Consider the following 8,668-nt stretch of genomic DNA (forward strand, 5'->3'; position numbering starts at 1 on the left):
GGCTGCCCCTCCCTTGGGGTGTTGTGTTTCCTTGGCTCCTTATCAATCAATGGGCGGCAAACCCTGGGTGAGCAGCAGCAGTAACCAGCAGCTGCCAGGGCAGTAGGAACTTCATTTCTGGCCCTGACATTTATAAATGTGGCACAGAATACCAGGAGGGACTGGAATAAATCACACCGCTTCCTCAAGGGTCCCCAGGGCTGCTTTAGGCTTTCTTCCCACTAGGAGTTGGCATCTTCTCTGTCTTTGCAGGAGTGGGAGCATGGAGCCCAGCGGTGTGCAACACAAAATGAACCACAGTCTTCATTCTCGCTTCACAGAAGACCCCACTGGCACGGAGAGGGGCCGGGAAGAGGTCCTTCACGCGAGGATGCTCAATCTGTTGCACTGCAGCTCTCAGTTTGCATATCCGAGAATTAGATTTTTAATTTTTTTGTTTTGTTTTTGAGACAGGGTCTCTATTGTGTAGCCCTGGCTGGCCTGGAACTAAATTGGTAGACCAACCAGGCTGGACTTCAACTCTTAGAGGTCTACCAGCCTCTACGTACATCCATGCATGCCTGCTTAGCTGGGCATGTTGGCATACATAATCCTAGCACCTGGGAGTCTTGAGACAGGAGAATCACTACAAGTGAGGTCAGTCCAGGCAGCATGACAAAACCTTATCCTAAACGACAAACAGGGGCTGGGGGTTGGGTGTTGGAAGGGTAGGGGTTGCTCCTGGTAAAGGACTTCAGTAAAAACACTTATTGTTTTTCTAGAGGGCCTGAGTTCAGTTCTAAGCACCCATGTTGGTAGCTTACAACCATCCGGAACCACAGCTCCAAGGGATCTCTTGACTACTTCTGTGCTCTGAGGGTGCCCTCTCCCTCCACAGTAAACACACACAGACATATACATGCACACACACACACACATACACACAAATAAATAAGGAAGGAAGAAGGAAGGGCCTGTCTGGTGGCTTTACAGAGCTGCTGGAGACAGGGCTGGGAAGCCTAAGAGGTCTGTAGCCTGAGCAAGCATATGTGACGCCATGATGAGGGTCAGCCCTCTGACATGCCCAGAAGCAGCTTGAGAAATTTCTGTTTTATTTTTATGTGTGTGAGTATGGTGCAAGGAACAGGGGTACTTGACACTGTGTGTGTGTGTGTGTGTGTGTGTGTGTGTGTGTGTGTGAGCATGGGTACGGGTAGGTCAGAGAACAACTTTGTGTTTTGTTTTTTGGATTTGGTTTTTTCGAGACAGGGTTTCTCTGTGTAGCCCTGGCTGTCCTGGAACTCACTCTGTAGACCAGGCTGGCCTCGAACTCAGACTGCCTCTGCCTCCCAGAGTGCTGGGATTACAGGTGTGAGCCACCACTGCCGGGCCTCAGAGAACAACTTTGAAGAACTGGTTCTCTTTTCATCTTGTGTCCAGAGGCTCAAACTCGGGCCTTCAGTTTTGGCCGCAAGCACCTTTGCCCACTGAGCCATCCCCCTGGCCCTAGATGACGCTCTGCGAGGCAGTTCCCCGCAGACCTTTCCTAGCCCATTCCAGGAACCTCCACTTTCTTCTTTCCTTTGAGAATTCTGGGCAAGATGCCCCGAGAGCCAGTTCCAAACACAACTGGAATCCTCCCAATGTCTTTTCTAAACCTTTCTTTCTCCTGTCCTCTGAAACAGCAGGCAAATAAAGGTGGACAAATGTGTGGAGGGAGAGACTGCCAGGGGGTGGGGGCAGGGTATAGGAGGAGGAGCAGGGAGGGGGGAGTCGGGAGAGGGGCTGCCAACCACTACGAGGCAGGAAGCTGGTAGCAGCTGGTTGCAACTCACCATGCCACTGAGAACCCAGCAGGCTCCTCTTAAGGTTCTGTAGAGATCCCTGCTAGTGAGATGAGGCCCGGCATGGGGCCTGCAACCTCCTTTTCTTATATTCTCGAAATTTCCAGACACTGCTCATGACCTTTCACCTCTTCTCTAGCTTTTCTGCAGATTTGGATTCTATCTAAGCCTAGGGCGGGCTGTGGCTGAGGGCGAGGATGTAGGCAGGATGCTAATGATGCCCAGAGCCTATCTCTGGGTCCCATCAGGACCGCAGTGATCTGTACAGCATTTCCTTCTAAGCCTTTCCTACACATAACAAGATTCTACCCAGCTTCACTCCCCAGAGGCAGCTACTGGCGCTAGCTTCTTGTTACAGGAACCAAGAAAAAACCCGATTTTCTTTAAACATTTGCTCAACACTTTATTTAGAGAGGTTAGGTACTACACTGGGAGGTGTGTGGGGGTGGGGACGGGGCGATGAACGCTAGACTGTGATTGTCAGGTGTTCTGTACCATTTGGGATGGTGGGCCATTATATATCCCATTCTTCAAAACATACACAGGAAGCAGGACCCTATCTTAGCTAAAGACAATCAACCTTGAGGTCACAGCCTATACCTGCACCTTATCAGCACGAGCTTCTTTTAAACAAGTACAGTAATTTCCAGAAGGCAATCTCCTTGGCAAATTCCTCCTGCACTTATTTCAATTCACGGTGGTGCTTTAGGGGTCCCATGCATACTGGTCCTCCAGCCAAAGCCTGCCTGCCTGCCTTACACACAGCCGGCCCTCCTGGTGGCTGTTATGAGATTTCCACTTTCACTGTTCAGTGAGGCAGGCAGCCATCTTTGCTCACAAAGGCCATTGCCCTTTTTCACCTTTGGTATCTGGGAAGGAAGGTGATTGGAGAACGCGGTGAGACCCAGTATGAACGAAGGCCATCCTGGAGGGTGTATGTATTCTAGGCTTAGCGGCTGGCCTAGGCCCAAGGCTGGAAGCCTGGCAGTGGTAAGCCAGGTTATTTAGGCCAACTGTGCCAGTAAACAATGGAAAATGCTAGATATTGAGGGCACTTCTAAAGCTGTAGCAAGACATTAACAGGCTAACATGGAAGAGAAATCAGATGGTAGAAAGATCCTTTGCTTAAAAAGCCTGTGTGTTAAGCCAGGCGGTAGTGGCACACATCTTTGATCCCAGCACACCAGTGGCAGAGGCATGTAACTCTCTGAGTTCGAGGCCAGCCTGATGTACAGAGCAAGTTCCAGGACAGCCAAGGCTATACAGAGAAGCCCTGTCTCAAAAACAACAAAACAAACCAAAACACACACACACACACATATACACAAGCCTGTGTCAATCCACACAAATGTGAATTTTTGTCTGATGCCTTGGTACATGGAGGGGCCTAAAAACCCAAGTGCACCGCCTGTGTGCCGCGGAAAGTAAAATAGAAGGTTCTAGAGACAGTCCTGTCATCCCAGATACTCTGGAGTCTGAGGCAGGACGATCAGACGTTCAGGGCCTTCAGAGTGAGTGTGAGGCTACTCTGGACACTCTGTCTCAAAATAAAGATTAAAGGGGTCAAAGGACACAGTTCAATGGTGGCAGTATTTGCCTAGCAAGCATAAGGCCCTAGGTGCAAACTCCAGTACCAAAAGGCAAAGATTCCTCCCTGAATATGGTGAAGCCCTGAAGTGATACTACATCAGTGGGGAGGTAAACAGCCATTGGCAGTGAACTTCCTACCTTGCAGCGAAGGTGGTATCAGGCTGTGAAGACTGAGAATAGCCAGGAAGAGCAGCAGGTGCCAGAGCAAGGGAGGCACTGACAGAATCTCAGTCCCAGCCCAGCCTCTCCTCCACAGAGGACAATGGCGCTGCTCAGACCCCTGACTTGTCCCTACCTTTATTGCCTACTGAGCTTCATGGAATGGTCGGAACAGGATACACTGGAGCACAGCTGTGTGACGACACCTGCTAGTGAACACCCAGGCATAGTTAGAGCCCCTCAGACAAGGGTGCAAATGTACACACACAGTTGTGGGACTGGGACAGGCAGACCTGGGAGTAAGGACAAGAAGATTCAGGGTTTGGGATGGAGAGGTAGCCTAGTGGTTAGGATCACTTGCTTCTCTTGCAGAGGGTCAGTTCCCAGCATCCACATGGTAGCTCACAACCATTTGTAACTCCAATTTCAGGAGGTCCACATCCTCTTCTAACTTTCAAGTTCACCAGATATACTTGTGACATGCATGTATACATGTAGGCAAAACACCCCTACAGATAAAACAAACCTTAAAAAGAAATTCTGTGTTCTTTTGGGACGTTTTCTCTTAAAACCCCCACCTTGTTTTTAGTGCATTTCCTTGTCCTAGTGAACTCTGTGAGATTTTGTTTGTGCTAGTAAAAAGTTCTTCCACTCAGCTATATCCCCAGTCCTTGTTTTTTGGAGACTGGGTCTTTATTTTTCAAGACAGGGTATCTTTGTGTATCCCTGGATATCCCAGAACTAGCTCTGTAGATCAGTCTGGCCTTGAATTCACAGAGACCTGCCTTCCTCTGTCTCCCAAGTGCTGGGATCAAAGGTGCGTGCTACCACAGTTCCAGTGAGACTGGATCTTTCTAATCTCAAGCTGTACTTAAAGTGGTGATCTTTCTGCCTCCTATTATAGACATGCACTTTCATAGTTAAAAGTATTTTACATGCCCCTCCCCTTTAAAATCAGGGTCTTATCTGGCAATGCTGGTACATCCCTTTAATTCTGGCACTGGGGAGGTAGAAGCAAGGCAGATCTCTGAATTTGAAACCAGCCTGGCCTACAGAGTGAGTTCTAGAACAGCCTGGGCTACACAGAGAAAACCTGTCTCAAAAACCAAAACAAACCAAAAAAAAAAAAAAAAAAAAACCAACAAAAATAGGGTCTTATGAAGCCCAGGCTAGCTTCAAACTTGTTATGTAGCTGAGGTTGGCTTTAAATTCCTGATCTTTCTGCCTTAGCTTCTCAAGTGCTTGGATGACAGATGTGTGCCACTATGCGGGCTTAAGAGCACCCTTTTATAGTTGTGCTCCGACTCTGTCAGACAAAAAGATGATTTAACATTTTTGTAACACTGTCAGTCCCTTCTCAGGACTTCTTATTCATCTTTCTTCCTTGGAACAGGCCTTGTGACTGACCTGTTGACTCGGACAGCTGCCATTTAGTAAATATAAAATCAGAGGAACGCCAGGAAGCAAGAGCTGGGGCCTGTGAGTATCCCACCTGTACCCCGGCAAGGGGGGACTGTCCTGGGCAGCTCAGAGTGTCATCTCTCCCTTGCTGAACACCAGCACCTGAACAGCCAGAGAGGCCTTATCCAGGACATCTGTTATAACCAGAGAACCCTGTGCCAAATGCCTCCTCCATGCCCACGTATACTCTGCAACCATCACGAAAAAGTGCCAACTCCTTATGACTGATGTGGATGCCAAGATAAAGGCAATGAAAGCACCACGGTTTTACATAGGAACATGCGCGCGCGCGCGCGCGCGCGCGCACACACACACACCGTATATACTGTATAAGCATGTTTGTATATTCACAGAACACCTCTACAAAGATACAAAAGACACCAGTGATAGTGTCACATCTGATAGAGAAAAGCTCTGGGGATGGGTGGGATAGAGACTCCACGGCGTTCTTTTTTGTACATTTTACTGTTGTTCCATGTGTATGTATTACCTATGAAAAATGACAATAGAAAGAAGACTCCCTCCTTTTAAGAGGCGTAGGGGGAAGGCAGACATGCAAACAATTACAGCACAATATGCGTATAGTTATTGTGGAGCCCTGCAGGATGGAGAGACAGTTATAGAAAAGACTGCTTCTGCTTGGGGGTGTCTGGGGGTGCTGGGGAGTTTGGAAATCAGGTGAGTGGTGGAGCCTCTCTCCACCCAGCGTTGCCAGGGTACCGAGAGCTCAGTAGGAAGGGTCTGTGGTGGCGCTGTGGGAACCAGCAGAGGTCAGAATGAACGCCATCTTGTGTGCCAAGCTAAGGGGTTCAGGTTTTTATCCTAATAGGAAAGGGCAGCTATGAAGAAAATTTTAACGAGGAGTAACCTCTCCAGATTTGCCATTTAAAGGCTGTCTTTAAAGGTGGGTCGATGCCCTGACCTAAGGGGATCAGAAATGAAGTAGAAGATCCACCTGAGACAGAACAGTGGGCCGGCAATGTGTATGCAAAGCGTTCACAAAGCCCAGTCTTTGCGTTCCCACAACCAGCATCCTCTAGAGCATTCAGGAACCCAGGCACCCCGAAGCCGGCAGCCCGCAGCCTGAAGGATCTGCCTTCAGGGTAGGGCTCATCGCCTGCCTGTCTGCCTACCTCCTTGCCCTAGGCTTCAGCTGCTTGGCAAAGTGGGACAGGGAAGAAAACAGAGCAGAAGGCTCTCCCTCTCCTAGGTCTCCCTTATTTATTCCTCTCTCTCTCTCTCTCCACTCGGTCCTCTCATTATTTCTGAGCTGTACGGCTTGCTGCTTCCCTGGCTCGCTTCTTCCACCCCTGTCTGCAAAGTGTCAATCAAGCCATCGGATGAGCAGTTCAGCCCTCACATCTTTGGCGTCTCTGCCCCAGGACACGAGCCGCGGCTGCTCACACATATAAGCAGCAAGGTGTAGGGCTGTTGGCTCGCCCTTTAATATTCCTCCGATCCGGAATGGGCGTTAAAATGGAATTCGAGGGGATCGCTTCTCTCTGCCTGCCCCTGTCAGGACATCCACAAGGACGGGCAATCCTTGATAGAAGGGGAAGCCTTTAGAAGCAGATTTGCTTTTCATTTCAAGGTTGGGCCGTGGCCAGTGTCGGCTTTTGGAGGAGCCGCCGTTTGAAATTCTTAACAAGAAGCAGAATGCTTGAGTTCAGGAATCCAGGGCAGGCTTGTGAAGTAGGGACGGGGAAATGGGATTGTCATTTTATCTCTGAGGGATATTATATTAAATGGGGGTGGGGGATACAGAGAGGCTTGGCAGCGTCCCTGCAGCGTCCACGGAGGACTGAACAATATCGGGCAGCAGGAAGGACTGAGATTAAAACAAAGAACTTCCCAGGTCCTGGATCCAGTAACCAGGGAGAAGTGAAGCATCTGCTTCGCCTGGGGAGTTCTCCTCCTTTTATACATTGTGAATGGAGGCACCATTTTTATAGAATACAGGAACTAATGAGAATTAAGCTCAATTACCTCACCACCAATTTCTTCTTAGATCTTTGTTCAGCGTGTACAGAAGTCAGGGCTGTAAGCAGTGTGTCATTTGTGTTCTGTGTCTCTGTATCAATTTCCTATCTGCATTTTGACAAAGCAGGGTCCTCATGCCTGCCGTTTGGAATTGCCACATTGTATCAACATGTCAGCGTTTGCTTAGCTATTCCCTGATGCTGAATCATTTCCATTATTTTTTAATATTATAAGAGCTCAGATATACATGTCTTCATACAAAAGCCTTTTCCTCCCCCGAGGGAGTAGTTCACCAAGTAGAATTTCTAGGTCAGAATATTTGAACTATTTTATCCTCTTTTCCATGGCCCCAGAACATTCCACGGGATCCTGTATGAATTGGCACCTGCAACACGGACAACATAATAAGGTTGTATCATTTTTATTTTTGTTTATTTAATAGACACATAATAGTACCTTCGAGTTATTTAATTCCCTTCTCTTCGCCTGCTGGTAAGACTGGGCACACTTCCATGCACGGATTTATTGCCTGCTTTTCCTTGCGTGCAAGCTGTTCATCTCCGCTGACATCTTATCACAAGAAATCCAGGGGCCGATCTTATATATTTCTATCAAGCCCTTACACACTCAGAGTACCATATTTTTCTTGGTTATATCTGCTATTACTTTACTGTAAGGGATCTGTCCAGCGATGAGGCAGATGTTATCCTGCCCTCTGTGGGGTTGGGGGACAGAATGCAATGACCTTTAGACTCTATTTTTTTTTTCCTCCCTCAGAAGGAAAAAAAAATCCAGTCAAATGGCAGTCCTTCTTTGGGTTCCTATTTTACTAGGAAAGGAAAGACCCGTCAGAAGATAGCTAGCTGCTAAGGCTAGCTGGGGGTTGTCTGTGGACTAGAAGTGTTGCTGGGGCTTTAGTTAGCCACAGTGGGTTAACAGTGAGGTGGGACGACTCCCTACAGTCACTTGTGTCCTCCCCCAACATCACTGTTTTCTCTCTCCTACTGTGTGGCCACCAGAAAAACAGCTAAATGTTAAAATCAGAATCATGACTATAAGCTCTCATTGTCGCTAGAGCATTGTGGTGAGAGGGAAGTGTCCAGGTGCCAGGCTGTGACTCAGGTGACAGAGTTCTTGCCTTATGTTCATGAAGCCCTGGGTTCGATCCTTAGCACCATATTAAACCACCATGGTGGTAGAGGTCTATTTTCCCAGGAGGCAGGGGCAGATGTTCAGGGTCACCTGCGGAGGCAAAGCAGGTTGGAAGTCAGATAAGCCATGCATGAGACCCTGTATCCAAAAAAGAAAGAAAACAGTGACAAGAAGAAGTAAGTTTTGGAGCAGATAGACCTGGGCTCACATCTTAGCATCTTGGCACACCCGGTATGGGGCTTTGAACAGATCCTGCCATCTTTGTCTGTTTAGTGTGGTGTGTTTATGATGATAAACAATCATCCTCAAAAGTTAGTGTCTAAAACAAGCATTTTATTTTACTTCATAAAACTGAGGAATGCTGACACAGCCTGGCTACTGGGTCATGTGCCACTGACTGGGTCAGTGGTGGTTTAGTTCATCAGGACACAAGTTCCAAAATGGCTTCTCTCCTATGTGTAACTTTTCTCATCTCTCTCTCTCTCTCTCTCTCTCTCTCTCTC

Source organism: Apodemus sylvaticus, chromosome 10 (genome assembly GCF_947179515.1).
Source record: "Apodemus sylvaticus chromosome 10, mApoSyl1.1, whole genome shotgun sequence".
NCBI lineage: Eukaryota > Metazoa > Chordata > Mammalia > Rodentia > Muridae > Apodemus > Apodemus sylvaticus.